A 20,667-nucleotide genomic window follows, 5' to 3' on the forward strand; every position below is an offset into this window, starting at 1 on the left:
ACGGGCCGGCCCGGCGGCGAGTGCGGCGGGCAGCAGGCCTCTTGGACAGGTTGAGAGATAAAAAAATAATAATTCCCGTGCAGTCTCAATGGCGGGGTGCGGGCCGGGGAATAGGCCTCTTGGCCGGGGTGAATATGTTGGAACGCGGCGCGCGTAAATAGAAGCGGCTGGAGGTACCGGGGGCGAAGCCCGCCCCGGCCCGGAGGCCGAGTTAAAAAAATAATAATCCCCGTTCAGTCTCAATGGCGGGGTGCGGGCCGGCCCGGCGGCGATTGCGGCGGGCAGCAGGCCTCTTGGACAGGTTGAGAGATAAAAAAATAATAATTCCCGTGCAGTCTCAATGGCGGGGTGCGGGCCGGGGAATAGGCCTCTTGGCCGGGGTGAATAGTGTTGGAACACGGCCCGCGGAAATAGTAGCGGCTGGAGGTACCGGGGGCGATGCCCGCCCCGGCCCGGCGGCCAAGTTAAAAAAATAAATAATCCCGTTCAGTCTCAATGGCAGGGTGCGGGCCGGCCCGGCGGCGATTGCGGCGGGCAGCAGGCCTCTTGGACAGGTTGAGAGATAAAAAAATAATAATTCCCATGCAGTCTCAATGGCGGGGTGCGGGCCGGGGAATAGGCCTCTTGGCCGGGGTGAATATGTTGGAACGCGGCAGCGTAAATAGAAGCGGCTGGAGGTACCGGGGGCGAAGCCCGCCCCGGCCCGGAGGCCGAGTTAAAAAAAAATAATAATCCCCGTTCAGTCTCAATGGCGGGGTGCGGGCCGGCCCGGCGGCGAGTGCGGCGGGCAGCAGGCCTCTTGGACAGGTTGAGAGATAAAAAAATAATAATTCCCGTGCAGTCTCAATGGCGGGGTGCGGGCCGGGGAATAGGCCTCTTGGCCGGGGTGAATATGTTGGAACGCGGCGCGCGTAAATAGAAGCGGCTGGAGGTACCGGGGGCGAAGCCCGCCCCGGCCCGGAGGCCGAGTTAAAAAAAATAATAATCCCCGTTCAGTCTCAATGGCGGGGTGCGGGCCGGCCCGGCGGCGAGTGCGGCGGGCAGCAGGCCTCTTGGACAGGTTGAGAGATAAAAAAATAATAATTCCCGTGCAGTCTCAATGGCGGGGTGCGGGCCGGGGAATAGGCCTCTTGGCCGGGGTGAATAGTGTTGGAACACGGCCCGCGGAAATAGTAGCGGCTGGAGGTACCGGGGGCGATGCCCGCCCCGGCCCGGCGGCCAAGTTAAAAAAATAAATAATCCCCGTTCAGTCTCAATGGCAGGGTGCGGGCCGGCCCGGCGGCGATTGCGGCGGGCAGCAGGCCTCTTGGACAGGTTGAGAGATAAAAAAATAATAATTCCCGGGCAGTCTCAATGGCGGGGTGCGGGCCGGCCCGGCGGCGATTGCGGCGGGCAGCAGGCCTCTTGGACAGGTTGAGAGATAAAAAAATAATAATTCCCATGCAGTCTCAATGGCGGGGTGCGGGCCGGGGAATAGGCCTCTTGGCCGGGGTGAATATGTTGGAACGCGGCGCGCGTAAATAGAAGCGGCTGGAGGTACCGGGGGCGAAGCCCGCCCCGGCCCGGAGGCCGAGTTAAAAAAAATAATAATCCCCGTTCAGTCTCAATGGCGGGGTGCGGGCCGGCCCGGCGGCGAGTGCGGCGGGCAGCAGGCCTCTTGGACAGGTTGAGAGATAAAAAAATAATAATTCCCGTGCAGTCTCAATGGCGGGGTGCGGGCCGGGGAATAGGCCTCTTGGCCGGGGTGAATAGTGTTGGAACACGGCCCGCGGGAATAGTAGCGGCTGGAGGTACCGGGGGCGATGCCCGCCCCGGCCCGGCGGCCAAGTTAAAAAAATAAATAATCCCCGTTCAGTCTCAATGGCAGGGTGCGGGCCAGCCCGGCGGCGATTGCGGCGGGCAGCAGGCCTCTTGGACAGGTTGAGAGATAAAAAAATAATAATTCCCGTGCAGTCTCAATGGCGGGGTGCGGGCCGGGGAATAGGCCTCTTGGCCGGGGTGAATAGTGTTGGAACACGGCCCGCGGAAATAGTAGCGGCAGGAGGTACCGGGGGCGATGCCCGCCCCGGGCCGGCGGCCAAGTTAAAAAAATAAATAATCCCGTTCAGTCTCAATGGCAGGGTGCGGGCCGGCCCGGCGGCGAGTGCGGCGGGCAGCAGGCCTCTTGGACAGGTTGAGAGATAAAAAAATAATAATTCCCGTTCAGTCTCAATGGCAGGGTGCGGGCCGGCCCGGCGGCGATTGCGGCGGGCAGCAGGCCTCTTGGACAGGTTGAGAGATAAAAAAATAATAATTCCCATGCAGTCTCAATGGCGGGGTGCGGGCCGGGGAATAGGCCTCTTGGCCGGGGTGAATATGTTGGAACGCGGCGCGCGTAAATAGAAGCGGCTGGAGGTACCGGGGGCGAAGCCCGCCCCGGCCCGGAGGCCCAGTTAAAAAAAATAATAATCCCCGTTCAGTCTCAATGGCGGGGTGCGGGCCGGCCCGGCGGCGAGTGCGGCGGGCAGCAGGCCTCTTGGACAGGTTGAGAGATAAAAAAATAATAATTCCCGTGCAGTCTCAATGGCGGGGTGCGGGCCGGGGAATAGGCCTCTTGGCCGGGGTGAATAGTGTTGGAACACGGCCCGCGGAAATAGTAGCGGCTGGAGGTACCGGGGGCGATGCCCGCCCCGGCCCGGCGGCCAAGTTAAAAAAATAAATAATCCCGTTCAGTCTCAATGGCAGGGTGCGGGCCGGCCCGGCGGCGATTGCGGCGGGCAGCAGGCCTCTTGCACAGGTTGAGAGATAAAAAAATAATAATTCCCATGCAGTCTCAATGGCGGGGTGCGGGCCGGGGAATAGGCCTCTTGGCCGGGGTGAATATGTTGGAACGCGGCGCGCGTAAATAGAAGCGGCTGGAGGTACCGGGGGCGAAGCCCGCCCCGGCCCGGAGGCCGAGTTAAAAAAAATAATAATCCCCGTTCAGTCTCAATGGCGGGGTGCGGGCCGGCCCGGCGGCGAGTGCGGCGGGCAGCAGGCCTCTTGGACAGGTTGAGAGATAAAAAAATAATAATTCCCATGCAGTCTCAATGGCGGGGTGCGGGCCGGGGAATAGGCCTCTTGGCCGGGGTGAATAGTGTTGGAACACGGCCCGCGGAAATAGTAGCGGCTGGAGGTACCGGGGGCGATGCCCGCCCCGGCCCGGCGGCCAAGTTAAAAAAATAAATAATCCCCGTTCAGTCTCAATGGCAGGGTGCGGGCCGGCCCGGCGGCGAGTGCGGCGGGCAGCAGGCCTCTTGGACAGGTTGAGAGATAAAAAAATAATAATCCCCGTTCAGTCTCAATGGCGGGGTGCGGGCCGGCCCGGCGGCGATTGCGGCGGGCAGCAGGCCTCTTGGACAGGTTGAGAGATAAAAAAATAATAATTCCCATGCAGTCTCAATGGCGGGGTGCGGGCCGGGGAATAGGCCTCTTGGCCGGGGTGAATATGTTGGAACGCGGCGCGCGTAAATAGAAGCGGCTGGAGGTACCGGGGGCGAAGCCCGCCCCGGCCCGGAGGCCGAGTTAAAAAAAATAATAATCCCCGTTCAGTCTCAATGGCGGGGTGCGGGCCGGCCCGGCGGCGAGTGCGGCGGGCAGCAGGCCTCTTGGACAGGTTGAGAGATAAAAAAATAATAATTCCCGTGCAGTCTCAATGGCGGGGTGCGGGCCGGGGAATAGGCCTCTTGGCCGGGGTGAATAGTGTTGGAACACGGCCCGCGGGAATAGTAGCGGCTGGAGGTACCGGGGGCGATGCCCGCCCCGGCCCGGCGGCCAAGTTAAAAAAATAAATAATCCCCGTTCAGTCTCAATGGCAGGGTGCGGGCCGGCCCGGCAGCGATTGCGGCGGGCAGCAGGCCTCTTGGACAGGTTGAGAGATAAAAAAATAATAATTCCCGTGCAGTCTCAATGGCGGGGTGCGGGCCGGGGAATAGGCCTCTTGGCCGGGGTGAATAGTGTTGGAACACGGCCCGCGGAAATAGTAGCGGCTGGAGGTACCGGGGGCGATGCCCGCCCCGGGCCGGCGGCCAAGTTAAAAAAATAAATAATCCCCGTTCAGTCTCAATGGCAGGGTGCGGGCCGGCCCGGCGGCGAGTGCGGCGGGCAGCAGGCCTCTTGGACAGGTTGAGAGATAAAAAAATAATAATTCCCGTTCAGTCTCAATGGCAGGGTGCGGGCCGGCCCGGCGGCGATTGCGGCGGGCAGCAGGCCTCTTGGACAGGTTGAGAGATAAAAAAATAATAATTCCCATGCAGTCTCAATGGCGGGGTGCGGGCCGGGGAATAGGCCTCTTGGCCGGGGTGAATATGTTGGAACGCGGCGCGCGTAAATAGAAGCGGCTGGAGGTACCGGGGGCGAAGCCCGCCCCGGCCCGGAGGCCGAGTTAAAAAAAAATAATAATCCCCGTTCAGTCTCAATGGCGGGGTGCGGGCCGGCCCGGCGGCGAGTGCGGCGGGCAGCAGGCCTCTTGGACAGGTTGAGAGATAAAAAAATAATAATTCCCGTGCAGTCTCAATGGCGGGGTGCGGGCCGGGGAATAGGCCTCTTGGCCGGGGTGAATAGTGTTGGAACACGGCCCGCGGAAATAGTAGCGGCTGGAGGTACCGGGGGCGATGCCCGCCCCGGCCCGGCGGCCAAGTTAAAAAAATAAATAATCCCCGTTCAGTCTCAATGGCAGGGTGCGGGCCGGCCCGGCGGCGATTGCGGCGGGCAGCAGGCCTCTTGGACAGGTTGAGAGATAAAAAAATAATAATTCCCGTGCAGTCTCAATGGCGGGGTGCGGGCCGGGGAATAGGCCTCTTGGCCGGGGTGAATAGTGTTGGAACACGGCCCGCGGAAATAGTAGCGGCTGGAGGTACCGGGGAGGATGCCCGCCCCGGGCCGGCGGCCAAGTTAAAAAAATAAATAATCCCCGTTCAGTCTCAATGGCAGGGTGCGGGCCGGCCCGGCGGCGAGTGCGGCGGGCAGCAGGCCTCTTGGACAGGTTGAGAGATAAAAAAATAATAATTCCCGTTCAGTCTCAATGGCAGGGTGCGGGCCGGCCCGGCGGCGATTGCGGCGGGCAGCAGGCCTCTTGGACAGGTTGAGAGATAAAAAAATAATAATTCCCATGCAGTCTCAATGGCGGGGTGCGGGCCGGGGAATAGGCCTCTTGGCCGGGGTGAATATGTTGGAACGCGGCGCGCGTAAATAGAAGCGGCTGGAGGTACCGGGGGCGAAGCCCGCCCGGCCCGGAGGCCGAGTTAAAAAAAATAATAATCCCCGTTCAGTCTCAATGGCGGGGTGCGGGCCGGCCCGGCGGCGAGTGCGGCGGGCAGCAGGCCTCTTGGACAGGTTGAGAGATAAAAAAATAATAATTCCCGTGCAGTCTCAATGGCGGGGTGCGGGCCGGGGAATAGGCCTCTTGGCCGGGGTGAATAGTGTTGGAACACGGCCCGCGGGAATAGTAGCGGCTGGAGGTACCGGGGGCGATGCCCGCCCCGGCCCGGCGGCCAAGTTAAAAAAATAAATAATCCCGTTCAGTCTCAATGGCAGGGTGCGGGCCGGCCCGGCGGCGATTGCGGCGGGCAGCAGGCCTCTTGGACAGGTTGAGAGATAAAAAAAAAATAATTCCCATGCAGTCTCAATGGCGGGGTGCGGGCCGGGGAATAGGCCTCTTGGCCGGGGTGAATATGTTGGAACGCGGCGCGCGTAAATAGAAGCGGCTGGAGGTACCGGGGGCGAAGCCCGCCCCGGCCCGGAGGCCGAGTTAAAAAAAATAATAATCCCCGTTCAGTCTCAATGGCGGGGTGCGGGCCGGCCCGGCGGCGAGTGCGGCGGGCAGCAGTCCTCTTGGACAGGTTGAGAGATAAAAAAATAATAATTCCCGTGCAGTCTCAATGGCGGGGTGCGGGCCGGGGAATAGGCCTCTTGGCCGGGGTGAATATGTTGGAACGCGGCGCGCGTAAATAGAAGCGGCTGGAGGTACCGGGGGCGAAGCCCGCCCCGGCCCGGAGGCCGAGTTAAAAAAAATAATAATCCCCGTTCAGTCTCAATGGCGGGGTGCGGGCCGGCCCGGCGGCGAGTGCGGCGGGCAGCAGGCCTCTTGGACAGGTTGAGAGATAAAAAAATAATAATTCCCGTGCAGTCTCAATGGCGGGGTGCGGGCCGGGGAATAGGCCTCTTGGCCGGGGTGAATAGTGTTGGAACACGGCCCGCGGAAATAGTAGCGGCTGGAGGTACCGGGGGCGATGCCCGCCCCGGCCCGGCGGCCAAGTTAAAAAAATAAATAATCCCCGTTCAGTCTCAATGGCAGGGTGCGGGCCGGCCCGGCGGCGATTGCGGCGGGCAGCAGGCCTCTTGGACAGGTTGAGAGATAAAAAAATAATAATTCCCGTTCAGTCTCAATGGCAGGGTGCGGGCCGGCCCGGCGGCAATTGCGGCGGGCAGCAGGCCTCTTGGACAGGTTGAGAGATAAAAAAATAATAATTCCCATGCAGTCTCAATGGCGGGGTGCGGGCCGGGGAATAGGCCTCTTGGCCGGGGTGAATATGTTGGAACGCGGCGCGCGTAAATAGAAGCGGCTGGAGGTACCGGGGGCGAAGCCCGCCCCGGCCCGGAGGCCGAGTTAAAAAAAATAATAATCCCCGTTCAGTCTCAATGGCGGGGTGCGGGCCGGCCCGGCGGCGAGTGCGGCGGGCAGCAGGCCTCTTGGACAGGTTGAGAGATAAAAAAAATAATAATTCCCGTGCAGTCTCAATGGCGGGGTGCGGGCCGGGAAATAGGCCTCTTGGCCGGGGTGAATATGTTGGAACGCGGCGCGCGTAAATAGAAGCGGCTGGAGGTACCGGGGGCGAAGCCCGCCCCGGCCCGGAGGCCGAGTTAAAAAAAATAATAATCCCCGTTCAGTCTCAATGGCGGGGTGCGGGCCGGCCCGGCGGCGATTGCGGCGGGCAGCAGGCCTCTTGGACAGGTTGAGAGATAAAAAAATAATAATTCCCGTGCAGTCTCAATGGCGGGGTGCGGGCCGGGGAATAGGCCTCTTGGCCGGGGTGAATAGTGTTGGAACACGGCCCGCGGAAATAGTAGCGGCTGGAGGTACCGGGGCCGATGCCCGCCCCGGCCCGGCGGCCAAGTTAAAAAAATAAATAATCCCGTTCAGTCTCAATGGCAGGGTGCGGGCCGGCCCGGCGGCGATTGCGGCGGGCAGCAGGCCTCTTGGACAGGTTGAGAGATAAAAAAATAATAATTCCCATGCAGTCTCAATGGCGGGGTGCGGGCCGGGGAATAGGCCTCTTGGCCGGGGTGAATATGTTGGAACGCGGCGCGCGTAAATAGAAGCGGCTGGAGGTACCGGGGGCGAAGCCCGCCCCGGCCCGGAGGCCGAGTTAAAAAAAATAATAATCCCCGTTCAGTCTCAATGGCGGGGTGCGGGCCGGCCCGGCGGCGAGTGCGGCGGGCAGCAGGCCTCTTGGACAGGTTGAGAGATAAAAAAATAATAATTCCCGTGCAGTCTCAATGGCGGGGTGCGGGCCGGGGAATAGGCCTCTTGGCCAGGGTGAATATGTTGGAACGCGGCGCGCGTAAATAGAAGCGGCTGGAGGTACCGGGGGCGAAGCCCGCCCCGGCCCGGAGGCCGAGTTAAAAAAAATAATAATCCCCGTTCAGTCTCAATGGCGGGGTGCGGGCCGGCCCGGCGGCGAGTGCGGCGGGCAGCAGGCCTCTTGGACAGGTTGAGAAATAAAAAAATAATAATTCCCGTGCAGTCTCAATGGCGGGGTGCGGGCCGGGGAATAGGCCTCTTGGCCGGGGTGAATAGTGTTGGAACACGGCCCGCGGAAATAGTAGCGGCTGGAGGTACCGGGGGCGATGCCCGCCCGGGCCCGGCGGCCAAGTTAAAAAAATAAATAATCCCCGTTCAGTCTCAATGGCAGGGTGCGGGCCGGCCCGGCGGCGATTGCGGCGGGCAGCAGGCCTCTTGGACAGGTTGAGAGATAAAAAAATAATAATTCCCGTTCAGTCTCAATGGCAGGGTGCGGGCCGGCCCGGCGGCAATTGCGGCGGGCAGCAGGCCTCTTGGACAGGTTGAGAGATAAAAAAATAATAATTCCCATGCAGTCTCAATGGCGGGGTGCGGGCCGGGGAATAGGCCTCTTGGCCGGGGTGAATATGTTGGAACGCGGCGCGCGTAAATAGAAGCGGCTGGAGGTACCGGGGGCGAAGCCCGCCCCGGCCCGGAGGCCGAGTTAAAAAAAATAATAATCCCCGTTCAGTCTCAATGGCGGGGTGCGGGCCGGCCCGGCGGCGAGTGCAGCGGGCAGCAGGCCTCTTGGACAGGTTGAGAGATAAAAAAATAATAATTCCCGTGCAGTCTCAATGGCGGGGTGCGGGCCGGGGAATAGGCCTCTTGGCCGGGGTGAATATGTTGGAACGCGGCGCGCGTAAATAGAAGCGGCTGGAGGTACCGGGGGCGAAGCCCGCCCCGGCCCGGAGGCCGAGTTAAAAAAAATAATAATCCCCGTTCAGTCTCAATGGCGGGGTGCGGGCCGGCCCGGCGGCGATTGCGGCGGGCAGCAGGCCTCTTGGACAGGTTGACAGATAAAAAAATAATAATTCCCGTGCAGTCTCAATGGCGGGGTGCGGGCCGGGGAATAGGCCTCTTGGCCGGGGTGAATAGTGTTGGAACACGGCCCGCGGAAATAGTAGCGGCTGGAGGTACCGGGGGCGATGCCCGCCCCGGCCCGGCGGCCAAGTTAAAAAAATAAATAATCCCGTTCAGTCTCAATGGCAGGGTGCGGGCAGGCCCGGCGGCGATTGCGGCGGGCAGCAGGCCTCTTGGACAGGTTGAGAGATAAAAAAATAATAATTCCCATGCAGTCTCAATGGCGGGGTGCGGGCCGGGGAATAGGCCTCTTGGCCGGGGTGAATATGTTGGAACGCGGCGCGCGTAAATAGAAGCGGCTGGAGGTACCGGGGGCGAAGCCCGCCCCGGCCCGGAGGCCGAGTTAAAAAAAATAATAATCCCCGTTCAGTCTCAATGGCGGGGTGCGGGCCGGCCCGGCGGCGATTGCGGCGGGCAGCAGGCCTCTTGGACAGGTTGAGAGATAAAAAAATAATAATTCCCATGCAGTCTCAATGGCGGGGTGCGGGCCGGGGAATAGGCCTCTTGGCCGGGGTGAATATGTTGGAACGCGGCGCGCGTAAATAGAAGCGGCTGGAGGTACCGGGGGCGAAGCCCGCCCCGGCCCGGAGGCCGAGTTAAAAAAAATAATAATCCCCGTTCAGTCTCAATGGCGGGGTGCGGGCCGGCCCGGCGGCGAGTGCGGCGGGCAGCAGGCCTCTTGGACAGGTTGAGAGATAAAAAAATAATAATTCCCGTGCAGTCTCAATGGCGGGGTGCGGGCCGGGGAATAGGCCTCTTGGCCGGGGTGAATAGTGTTGGAACACGGCCCGCGGGAATAGTAGCGGCTGGAGGTATAGGGGGCGATGCCCGCCCCGGCCCGGCGGCCAAGTTAAAAAAATAAATAATCCCCGTTCAGTCTCAATGGCAGGGTGCGGGCCGGCCCGGCGGCGATTGCGGCGGGCAGCAGGCCTCTTGGACAGGTTGAGAGATAAAAAAATAATAATTCCCGTGCAGTCTCAATGGCGGGGTGCGGGCCGGGGAATAGGCCTCTTGGCCGGGGTGAATAGTGTTGGAACACGGCCCGCGGAAATAGTAGCGGCTGGAGGTACCGGGGGCGATGCCCGCCCCGGGCCGGCGGCCAAGTTAAAAAAATAAATAATCCCCGTTCAGTCTCAATGGCAGGGTGCGGGCCGGCCCGGCGGCGAGTGCGGCGGGCAGCAGGCCTCTTGGACAGGTTGAGAGATAAAAAAATAATAATTCCCGTTCAGTCTCAATGGCAGGGTGCGGGCCGGCCCGGCGGCGATTGCGGCGGGCAGCAGGCCTCTTGGACAGGTTGAGAGATAAAAAAATAATAATTCCCATGCAGTCTCAATGGCGGGGTGCGGGCCGGGGAATAGGCCTCTTGGCCGGGGTGAATATGTTGGAACGCGGCGCGCGTAAATAGAAGCGGCTGGAGGTACCGGGGGCGAAGCCCGCCCCGGCCCGGAGGCCGAGTTAAAAAAAATAATAATCCCCGTTCAGTCTCAATGGCGGGGTGCGGGCCGGCCGGCGGCGAGTGCGGCGGGCAGCAGGCCTCTTGGACAGGTTGAGAGATAAAAAAATAATAATTCCCGTGCAGTCTCAATGGCGGGGTGCGGGCCGGGGAATAGGCCTCTTGGCCGGGGTGAATAGTGTTGGAACACGGCCCGCGGAAATAGTAGCGGCTGGAGGTACCGGGGGCGATGCCCGCCCCGGGCCGGCGGCCAAGTTAAAAAAATAAATAATCCCCGTTCAGTCTCAATGGCAGGGTGCGGGCCGGCCCGGCGGCGATTGCGGCGGGCAGCAGGCCTCTTGGACAGGTTGAGAGATAAAAAAATAATAATTCCCGTGCAGTCTCAACGGCGGGGTGCGGGCCGGCCCGGCGGACGAGTGTGGCCGGGGAAGAGGCCTCTTGGCCGGGGTGAATATGTTGGAACGCGGCGCGCGTAAATAGAAGCGGCTGGAGGTACCGGGGGAGAAGCCCGCCCCGGCCCGGAGGCCGAGTTAAAAAAAATAATAATCCCCGTTCAGTCTCAATGGCGGGGTGCGGGCCGGCCCGGCGGCGAGTGCGGCGGGCAGCAGGCCTCTTGGACAGGTTGAGAGATAAAAAAATAATAATTCCCGTGCAGTCTCAATGGCGGGGTGCGGGCCGGCCCGGCGGACGAGTGTGGCCGGGGAAGAGGCCTCTTGGCCGGGGTGAATATGTTGGAACGCGGCGCGCGTATATAGAAGCGGCTGGAGGTACCGGGGGCGAAGCCCGCCCCGGCCCGGAGGCCGAGTTAAAAAAAATAATAATCCCCGTTCAGTCTCAATGGCGGGGTGCGGGCCAGCCCGGCGGCGAGTGCGGCGGGCAGCAGGCCTCTTGGACAGGTTGAGAGATAAAAAAATAATAATTCCCGTGCAGCCTCAATGGCGGGGTGCGGGCCGGGGAATAGGCCTCTTGGCCGGGGTGAATAGTGTTGGAACACGGCCCGCGGAAATAGTAGCGGCTGGAGGTACCGGGGGCGATGCCCGCCCCGGCCCAGCGGCCAAGTTAAAAAAATAAATAATCCCGTTCAGTCTCAATGGCAGGGTGCGGGCCGGCCCGGCGGCGATTGCGGCGGGCAGCAGGCCTCTTGGACAGGTTGAGAGATAAAAAAATAATAATTCCCATGCAGTCTCAATGGCGGGGTGCGGGCCGGGGAATAGGCCTCTTGGCCGGGGTGAATAGTGTTGGAACACGGCCCGCGGAAATAGTAGCGGCTGGAGGTACCGGGGGCGATGCCCGCCCCGGCCCGGCGGCCAAGTTAAAAAAATAAATAATCCCGTTCAGTCTCAATGGCAGGGTGCGGGCCGGCCCGGCGGCGAGTGCGGCGGGCAGCAGGCCTCTTGGACAGGTTGAGAGATAAAAAAATAATAATTCCCGTTCAGTCTCAATGGCAGGGTGCGGGCCGGCCCGGCGGCAATTGCGGCGGGCAGCAGGCCTCTTGGACAGGTTGAGAGATAAAAAAATAATAATTCCCATGCAGTCTCAATGGCGGGGTGCGGGCCGGGGAATAGGCCTCTTGGCCGGGGTGAATATGTTGGAACGCGGCGCGCGTAAATAGAAGCGGCTGGAGGTACCGGGGGCGCAGCCCGCCCCGGCCCGGAGGCCGAGTTAAAAAAAATAATAATCCCCGTTCAGTCTCAATGGCGGGGTGCGGGCGGGCCCGGCGGCGAGTGCGGCGGGCAGCAGGCCTCTTGGACAGGTTGAGAGATAAAAAAATAATAATTCCCGTGCAGTCTCAATGGCGGGGTGCGGGCCGGGGAATAGGCCTCTTGGCCGGGGTGAATATGTTGGAACGCGGCGCGCGTAAATAGAAGCGGCTGGAGGTACCGGGGGCGAAGCCCGCCCCGGCCCGGAGGCCGAGTTAAAAAAAATAATAATCCCCGTTCAGTCTCAATGGCGGGGTGCGGGCCGGCCCGGCGGCGAGTGCGGCGGGCAGCAGGCCTCTTGGACAGGTTGAGAGATAAAAAAATAATAATTCCCGTGCAGTCTCAATGGCGGGGTGCGGGCCGGGGAATAGGCCTCTTGGCCGGGGTGAATAGTGTTGGAACACGGCCCGCGGAAATAGTAGCGGCTGGAGGTACCGGGGGCGATGCCCGCCCCGGCCCGGCGGCCAAGTTAAAAAAATAAATAATCCCGTTCAGTCTCAATGGCAGGGTGCGGGCCGGCCCGGCGGCGATTGCGGCGGGCAGCAGGCCTCTTGGACATGTTGAGAGATAAAAAAATAATAATTCCCATGCAGTCTCAATGGCGGGGTGCGGGCCGGGGAATAGGCCTCTTGGCCGGGGTGAATATGTTGGAACGCGGCGCGCATAAATAGAAGCGGCTGGAGGTACCGGGGGCGAAGCCCGCCCCGGCCCGGAGGCCGAGTTAAAAAAAATAATAATCCCCGTGCAGTCTCAACGGCGGGGTGCGGGCCGGCCCGGCGGACGAGTGTGGCCGGGGAAGAGGCCTCTTGGCCGGGGTGAATATGTTGGAACGCGGCGCGCGTAAATAGAAGCGGCTGGAGGTACCGGGGGAGAAGCCCGCCCCGGCCCGGAGGCCGAGTTAAAAAAAATAATAATCCCCGTTCAGTCTCAATGGCGGGGTGCGGGCCGGCCCGGCGGCGAGTGCGGCGGGCAGCAGGCCTCTTGGACAGGTTGAGAGATAAAAAAATAATAATTCCCGTGCAGTCTCAATGGCGGGGTGCGGGCCGGGGAATAGGCCTCTTGGCCGGGGTGAATAGTGTTGGAACACGGCCCGCGGAAATAGCAGCGGCTGGAGGTACCGGGGGCGATGCCCGCCCCGGCCCGGCGGCCAAGTTAAAAAAATAAATAATCCCGTTCAGTCTCAATGGCAGGGTGCGGGCCGGCCCGGCGGCGATTGCGGCGGGCAGCAGGCCTCTTGGACAGGTTGAGAGATAAAAAAATAATAATTCCCATGCAGTCTCAATGGCGGGGTGCGGGCCGGGGAATAGGCCTCTTGGCCGGGGTGAATATGTTGGAACGCGGCGCGCGTAAATAGAAGCGGCTGGAGGTACCGGGGGCGAAGCCCGCCCCGGCCCGGAGGCCGAGTTAAAAAAAAATAATAATCCCCGTTCAGTCTCAATGGCGGGGTGCGGGCCGGCCCGGCGGCGAGTGCGGCGGGCAGCAGGCCTCTTGGACAGGTTGAGAGATAAAAAAATAATAATTCCCGTGCAGTCTCAATGGCGGGGTGCGGGCCGGGGAATAGGCCTCTTGGCCGGGGTGAATAGTGTTGGAACACGGCCCGCGGAAATAGTAGCGGCTGGAGGTACCGGGGGCGATGCCCGCCCCGGCCCGGCGGCCAAGTTAAAAAAATAAATAATCCCCGTTCAGTCTCAATGGCAGGGTGCGGGCCGGCCCGGCGGCGATTGCGGCGGGCAGCAGGCCTCTTGGACAGGTTGAGAGATAAAAAAATAATAATTCCGTGCAGTCTCAATGGCGGGGTGCGGGCCGGGGAATAGGCCTCTTGGCCGGGGTGAATAGTGTTGGAACACGGCCCGCGGAAATAGTAGCGGCTGGAGGTACCGGGGAGGATGCCCGCCCCGGGCCGGCGGCCAAGTTAAAAAAATAAATAATCCCCGTTCAGTCTCAATGGCAGGGTGCGGGCCGGCCCGGCGGCGAGTGCGGCGGGCAGCAGGCCTCTTGGACAGGTTGAGAGATAAAAAAATAATAATTCCCGTTCAGTCTCAATGGCAGGGTGCGGGCCGGCCCGGCGGCGATTGCGGCGGGCAGCAGGCCTCTTGGACAGGTTGAGAGATAAAAAAATAATAATTCCCATGCAGTCTCAATGGCGGGGTGCGGGCCGGGGAATAGGCCTCTTGGCCGGGGTGAATATGTTGGAACGCGGCGCGCGTAAATAGAAGCGGCTGGAGGTACCGGGGGCGAAGCCCGCCCGGCCCGGAGGCCGAGTTAAAAAAAATAATAATCCCCGTTCAGTCTCAATGGCGGGGTGCGGGCCGGCCCGGCGGCGAGTGCGGCGGGCAGCAGGCCTCTTGGACAGGTTGAGAGATAAAAAAATAATAATTCCCGTGCAGTCTCAATGGCGGGGTGCGGGCCGGGGAATAGGCCTCTTGGCCGGGGTGAATAGTGTTGGAACACGGCCCGCGGGAATAGTAGCGGCTGGAGGTACCGGGGGCGATGCCCGCCCCGGCCCGGCGGCCAAGTTAAAAAAATAAATAATCCCGTTCAGTCTCAATGGCAGGGTGCGGGCCGGCCCGGCGGCGATTGCGGCGGGCAGCAGGCCTCTTGGACAGGTTGAGAGATAAAAAAAAAATAATTCCCATGCAGTCTCAATGGCGGGGTGCGGGCCGGGGAATAGGCCTCTTGGCCGGGGTGAATATGTTGGAACGCGGCGCGCGTAAATAGAAGCGGCTGGAGGTACCGGGGGCGAAGCCCGCCCCGGCCCGGAGGCCGAGTTAAAAAAAATAATAATCCCCGTTCAGTCTCAATGGCGGGGTGCGGGCCGGCCCGGCGGCGAGTGCGGCGGGCAGCAGTCCTCTTGGACAGGTTGAGAGATAAAAAAATAATAATTCCCGTGCAGTCTCAATGGCGGGGTGCGGGCCGGGGAATAGGCCTCTTGGCCGGGGTGAATATGTTGGAACGCGGCGCGCGTAAATAGAAGCGGCTGGAGGTACCGGGGGCGAAGCCCGCCCCGGCCCGGAGGCCGAGTTAAAAAAAATAATAATCCCCGTTCAGTCTCAATGGCGGGGTGCGGGCCGGCCCGGCGGCGAGTGCGGCGGGCAGCAGGCCTCTTGGACAGGTTGAGAGATAAAAAAATAATAATTCCCGTGCAGTCTCAATGGCGGGGTGCGGGCCGGGGAATAGGCCTCTTGGCCGGGGTGAATAGTGTTGGAACACGGCCCGCGGAAATAGTAGCGGCTGGAGGTACCGGGGGCGATGCCCGCCCCGGCCCGGCGGCCAAGTTAAAAAAATAAATAATCCCCGTTCAGTCTCAATGGCAGGGTGCGGGCCGGCCCGGCGGCGATTGCGGCGGGCAGCAGGCCTCTTGGACAGGTTGAGAGATAAAAAAATAATAATTCCCGTTCAGTCTCAATGGCAGGGTGCGGGCCGGCCCGGCGGCAATTGCGGCGGGCAGCAGGCCTCTTGGACAGGTTGAGAGATAAAAAAATAATAATTCCCATGCAGTCTCAATGGCGGGGTGCGGGCCGGGGAATAGGCCTCTTGGCCGGGGTGAATATGTTGGAACGCGGCGCGCGTAAATAGAAGCGGCTGGAGGTACCGGGGGCGAAGCCCGCCCCGGCCCGGAGGCCGAGTTAAAAAAAATAATAATCCCCGTTCAGTCTCAATGGCGGGGTGCGGGCCGGCCCGGCGGCGAGTGCGGCGGGCAGCAGGCCTCTTGGACAGGTTGAGAGATAAAAAAAATAATAATTCCCGTGCAGTCTCAATGGCGGGGTGCGGGCCGGGAAATAGGCCTCTTGGCCGGGGTGAATATGTTGGAACGCGGCGCGCGTAAATAGAAGCGGCTGGAGGTACCGGGGGCGAAGCCCGCCCCGGCCCGGAGGCCGAGTTAAAAAAAATAATAATCCCCGTTCAGTCTCAATGGCGGGGTGCGGGCCGGCCCGGCGGCGATTGCGGCGGGCAGCAGGCCTCTTGGACAGGTTGAGAGATAAAAAAATAATAATTCCCGTGCAGTCTCAATGGCGGGGTGCGGGCCGGGGAATAGGCCTCTTGGCCGGGGTGAATAGTGTTGGAACACGGCCCGCGGAAATAGTAGCGGCTGGAGGTACCGGGGCCGATGCCCGCCCCGGCCCGGCGGCCAAGTTAAAAAAATAAATAATCCCGTTCAGTCTCAATGGCAGGGTGCGGGCCGGCCCGGCGGCGATTGCGGCGGGCAGCAGGCCTCTTGGACAGGTTGAGAGATAAAAAAATAATAATTCCCATGCAGTCTCAATGGCGGGGTGCGGGCCGGGGAATAGGCCTCTTGGCCGGGGTGAATATGTTGGAACGCGGCGCGCGTAAATAGAAGCGGCTGGAGGTACCGGGGGCGAAGCCCGCCCCGGCCCGGAGGCCGAGTTAAAAAAAATAATAATCCCCGTTCAGTCTCAATGGCGGGGTGCGGGCCGGCCCGGCGGCGAGTGCGGCGGGCAGCAGGCCTCTTGGACAGGTTGAGAGATAAAAAAATAATAATTCCCGTGCAGTCTCAATGGCGGGGTGCGGGCCGGGGAATAGGCCTCTTGGCCAGGGTGAATATGTTGGAACGCGGCGCGCGTAAATAGAAGCGGCTGGAGGTACCGGGGGCGAAGCCCGCCCCGGCCCGGAGGCCGAGTTAAAAAAAATAATAATCCCCGTTCAGTCTCAATGGCGGGGTGCGGGCCGGCCCGGCGGCGAGTGCGGCGGGCAGCAGGCCTCTTGGACAGGTTGAGAAATAAAAAAATAATAATTCCCGTGCAGTCTCAATGGCGGGGTGCGGGCCGGGGAATAGGCCTCTTGGCCGGGGTGAATAGTGTTGGAACACGGCCCGCGGAAATAGTAGCGGCTGGAGGTACCGGGGGCGATGCCCGCCCGGGCCCGGCGGCCAAGTTAAAAAAATAAATAATCCCCGTTCAGTCTCAATGGCAGGGTGCGGGCCGGCCCGGCGGCGATTGCGGCGGGCAGCAGGCCTCTTGGACAGGTTGAGAGATAAAAAAATAATAATTCCCGTTCAGTCTCAATGGCAGGGTGCGGGCCGGCCCGGCGGCAATTGCGGCGGGCAGCAGGCCTCTTGGACAGGTTGAGAGATAAAAAAATAATAATTCCCATGCAGTCTCAATGGCGGGGTGCGGGCCGGGGAATAGGCCTCTTGGCCGGGGTGAATATGTTGGAACGCGGCGCGCGTAAATAGAAGCGGCTGGAGGTACCGGGGGCGAAGCCCGCCCCGGCCCGGAGGCCGAGTTAAAAAAAATAATAATCCCCGTTCAGTCTCAATGGCGGGGTGCGGGCCGGCCCGGCGGCGAGTGCGGCGGGCAGCAGGCCTCTTGGACAGGTTGAGAGATAAAAAAATAATAATTCCCGTGCAGTCTCAATGGCGGGGTGCGGGCCGGGGAATAGGCCTCTTGGCCGGGGTGAATATGTTGGAACGCGGCGCGCGTAAATAGAAGCGGCTGGAGGTACCGGGGGCGAAGCCCGCCCCGGCCCGGAGGCCGAGTTAAAAAAAATAATAATCCCCGTTCAGTCTCAATGGCGGGGTGCGGGCCGGCCCGGCGGCGATTGCGGCGGGCAGCAGGCCTCTTGGACAGGTTGACAGATAAAAAAATAATAATTCCCGTGCAGTCTCAATGGCGGGGTGCGGGCCGGGGAATAGGCCTCTTGGCCGGGGTGAATAGTGTTGGAACACGGCCGGCGGAAATAGTAGCGGCTGGAGGTACCGGGGGCGATGCCCGCCCCGGCCCGGCGGCCAAGTTAAAAAAATAAATAATCCCGTTCAGTCTCAATGGCAGGGTGCGGGCAGGCCCGGCGGCGATTGCGGCGGGCAGCAGGCCTCTTGGACAGGTTGAGAGATAAAAAAATAATAATTCCCATGCAGTCTCAATGGCGGGGTGCGGGCCGGGGAATAGGCCTCTTGGCCGGGGTGAATATGTTGGAACGCGGCGCGCGTAAATAGAAGCGGCTGGAGGTACCGGGGGCGAAGCCCGCCCCGGCCCGGAGGCCGAGTTAAAAAAAATAATAATCCCCGTTCAGTCTCAATGGCGGGGTGCGGGCCGGCCCGGCGGCGAGTGCGGCGGGCAGCAGGCCTCTTGGACAGGTTGAGAGATAAAAAAATAATAATTCCCGTGCAGTCTCAATGGCGGGGTGCGGGCCGGGGAATAGGCCTCTTGGCCGGGGTGAATATGTTGGAACGCGGCGCGCGTAAATAGAAGCGGCTGGAGGTACCGGGGGCGAAGCCCGCCCCGGCCCGGAGGCCGAGTTAAAAAAAATAATAATCCCCGTTCAGTCTCAATGGCGGGGTGCGGGCCGGCCCGGCGGCGATTGCGGCGGGCAGCAGGCCTCTTGGACAGGTTGACAGATAAAAAAATAATAATTCCCGTGCAGTCTCAATGGCGGGGTGCGGGCCGGGGAATAGGCCTCTTGGCCGGGGTGAATAGTGTTGGAACACGGCCCGCGGAAATAGTAGCGGCTGGAGGTACCGGGGGCGATGCCCGCCCCGGCCTGGCGGCCAAGTTAAAAAAATAAATAATCCCGTTCAGTCTCAATGGCAGGGTGCGGGCCGGCCCGGCGGCGATTGCGGCGGGCAGCAGGCCTCTTGGACAGGTTGAGAGATAAAAAAATAATAATTCCCATGCAGTCTCAATGGCGGGGTGCGGGCCGGGGAATAGGCCTCTTGGCCGGGGTGAATATGTTGGAACGCGGCGCGCGTAAATAGAAGCGGCTGGAGGTACCGGGGGCGAAGCCCGCCCCGGCCCGGAGGCCGAGTTAAAAAAAATAATAATCCCCGTTCAGTCTCAATGGCGGGGTGCGGGCCGGCCCGGCGGCGAGTGCGGCGGGCAGCAGGCCTCTTGGACAGGTTGAGAGATAAAAAAATAATAATTCCCGTGCAGTCTCAATGGCGGGGTGCGGGCCGGGGAATAGGCCTCTTGGCCGGGGTGAATATGTTGGAACGCGGCGCGCGTAAATAGAAGCGGCTGGAGGTACCGGGGGCGAAGCCCGCCCCGGCCCGGAGGCCGAGTTAAAAAAAATAATAATCCCCGTTCAGTCTCAATGGCGGGGTGCGGGCCGGCCCGGCGGCGAGTGCGGCGGGCAGCAGGCCTCTTGGACAGGTTGAGAGATAAAAAAATAATAATTCCCGTGCAGTCTCAATGGCGGGGTGCGGGCCGGGGAATAGGCCTCTTGGCCGGGGTGAATAGTGTTGGAACACGGCCCGCGGAAATAGTAGCGGCTGGAGGTACCGGGGGCGATGCCCGCCCCGGCCCGGCGGCCAAGTTAAAAAAATAAATAATCCCCGTTCAGTCTCAATGGCAGGGTGCGGGCCGGCCCGGCGGCGATTGCGGCGGGCAGCAGGCCTCTTGGACAGGTTGAGAGATAAAAAAATAATAATTCCCGTTCAGTCTCAATGGCAGGGTGCGGGCCGGCCCGGCGGCAATTGCGGCGGGCAGCAGGCCTCTTGGACAGGTTGAGAGATAAAAAAATAATAATTCCCATGCAGTCTCAATGGCGGGGTGCGGGCCGGGGAATAGGCCTCTTGGCCGGGGTGAATATGTTGGAACGCGGCGCGTAAATAGAAGCGGCTGGAGGTACCGGGGGCGAAGCCCGCCCCGGCCCGGAGGCCGAGTTAAAAAAAATAATAATCCCCGTTCAGTCTCAATGGCGGGGTGCGGGCCGGCCCGGCGGCGAGTGCGGCGGGCAGCAGGCCTCTTGGACAGGTTGAGAGATAAAAAAAATAATAATTCCCGTGCAGTCTCAATGGCGGGGTGCGGGCCGGGAAATAGGCCTCTTGGCCGGGGTGAATAGTGTTGGAACACGGCCCGCGGAAATAGTAGCGGCTGGAGGTACCGGGGGCGATGCCCGCCCCGGCCCGGCGGCCAAGTTAAAAAAATAAATAATCCCGTTCAGTCTCAATGGCAGGGTGCGGGCCGGCCCGGCGGCGATTGCGGCGGGCAGCAGGCCTCTTGGACAGGTTGAGAGATAAAAAAATAATAATTCCCATGCAGCCTCAATGGCGGGGTGCGGGCCGGGGAATAGGCCTCTTGGCCGGGGTGAATATGTTGGAACGCGGCGCGCGTAAATAGAAGCGGCTGGAGGTACCGGGGGCGAAGCCCGCCCCGGCCCGGAGGCCGAGTTAAAAAAAATAATAATCCCCGTTCAGTCTCAATGGCGGGGTGCGGGCCGGCCCGGCGGCGAGTGCGGCGGGCAGCAGGCCTCTTGGACAGGTTGAGAGATAAAAAAATAATAATTCCCGTGCAGTCTCAATGGCGGGGTGCGGGCCGGGGAATAGGCCTCTTGGCCGGGGTGAATATGTTGGAACGCGGCGCGCGTAAATAGAAGCGGCTGGAGGTACCGGGGGCGAAGCCCGCCCCGGCCCGGAGGCCGAGTTAAAAAAAATAATAATCCCCGTTCAGTCTCAATGGCGGGGTGCGGGCCGGCCCGGCGGCGAGTGCGGCGGGCAGCAGGCCTCTTGGACAGGTTGAGAGATAAAAAAATAATAATTCCCGTGCAGTCTCAATGGCGGGGTGCGGGCCGGGGAATAGGCCTCTTGGCCGGGGTGAATAGTGTTGGAACACGGCCCGCGGAAATAGTAGCGGCTGGAGGTACCGGGGGCGATGCCCGCCCGGGCCCGGCGGCCAAGTTAAAAAAATAAATAATCCCCGTTCAGTCTCAATGGCAGGGTGCGGGCCGGCCCGGCGGCGATTGCGGCGGGCAGCAGGCCTCTTGGACAGGTTGAGAGATAAAAAAATAATAATTCCCGTTCAGTCTCAATGGCACGGTGCGGGCCGGCCCGGCGGCAATTGCGGCGGGCAGCAGGCCTCTTGGATAGGTTGAGAGATAAAAAAATAATAATTCCCATGCAG

The sequence above is a fragment of the Hippocampus zosterae genome, chromosome 10 (assembly GCF_025434085.1).
Source record: "Hippocampus zosterae strain Florida chromosome 10, ASM2543408v3, whole genome shotgun sequence".
Classification (NCBI taxonomy): Eukaryota; Metazoa; Chordata; class Actinopteri; order Syngnathiformes; family Syngnathidae; genus Hippocampus; species Hippocampus zosterae.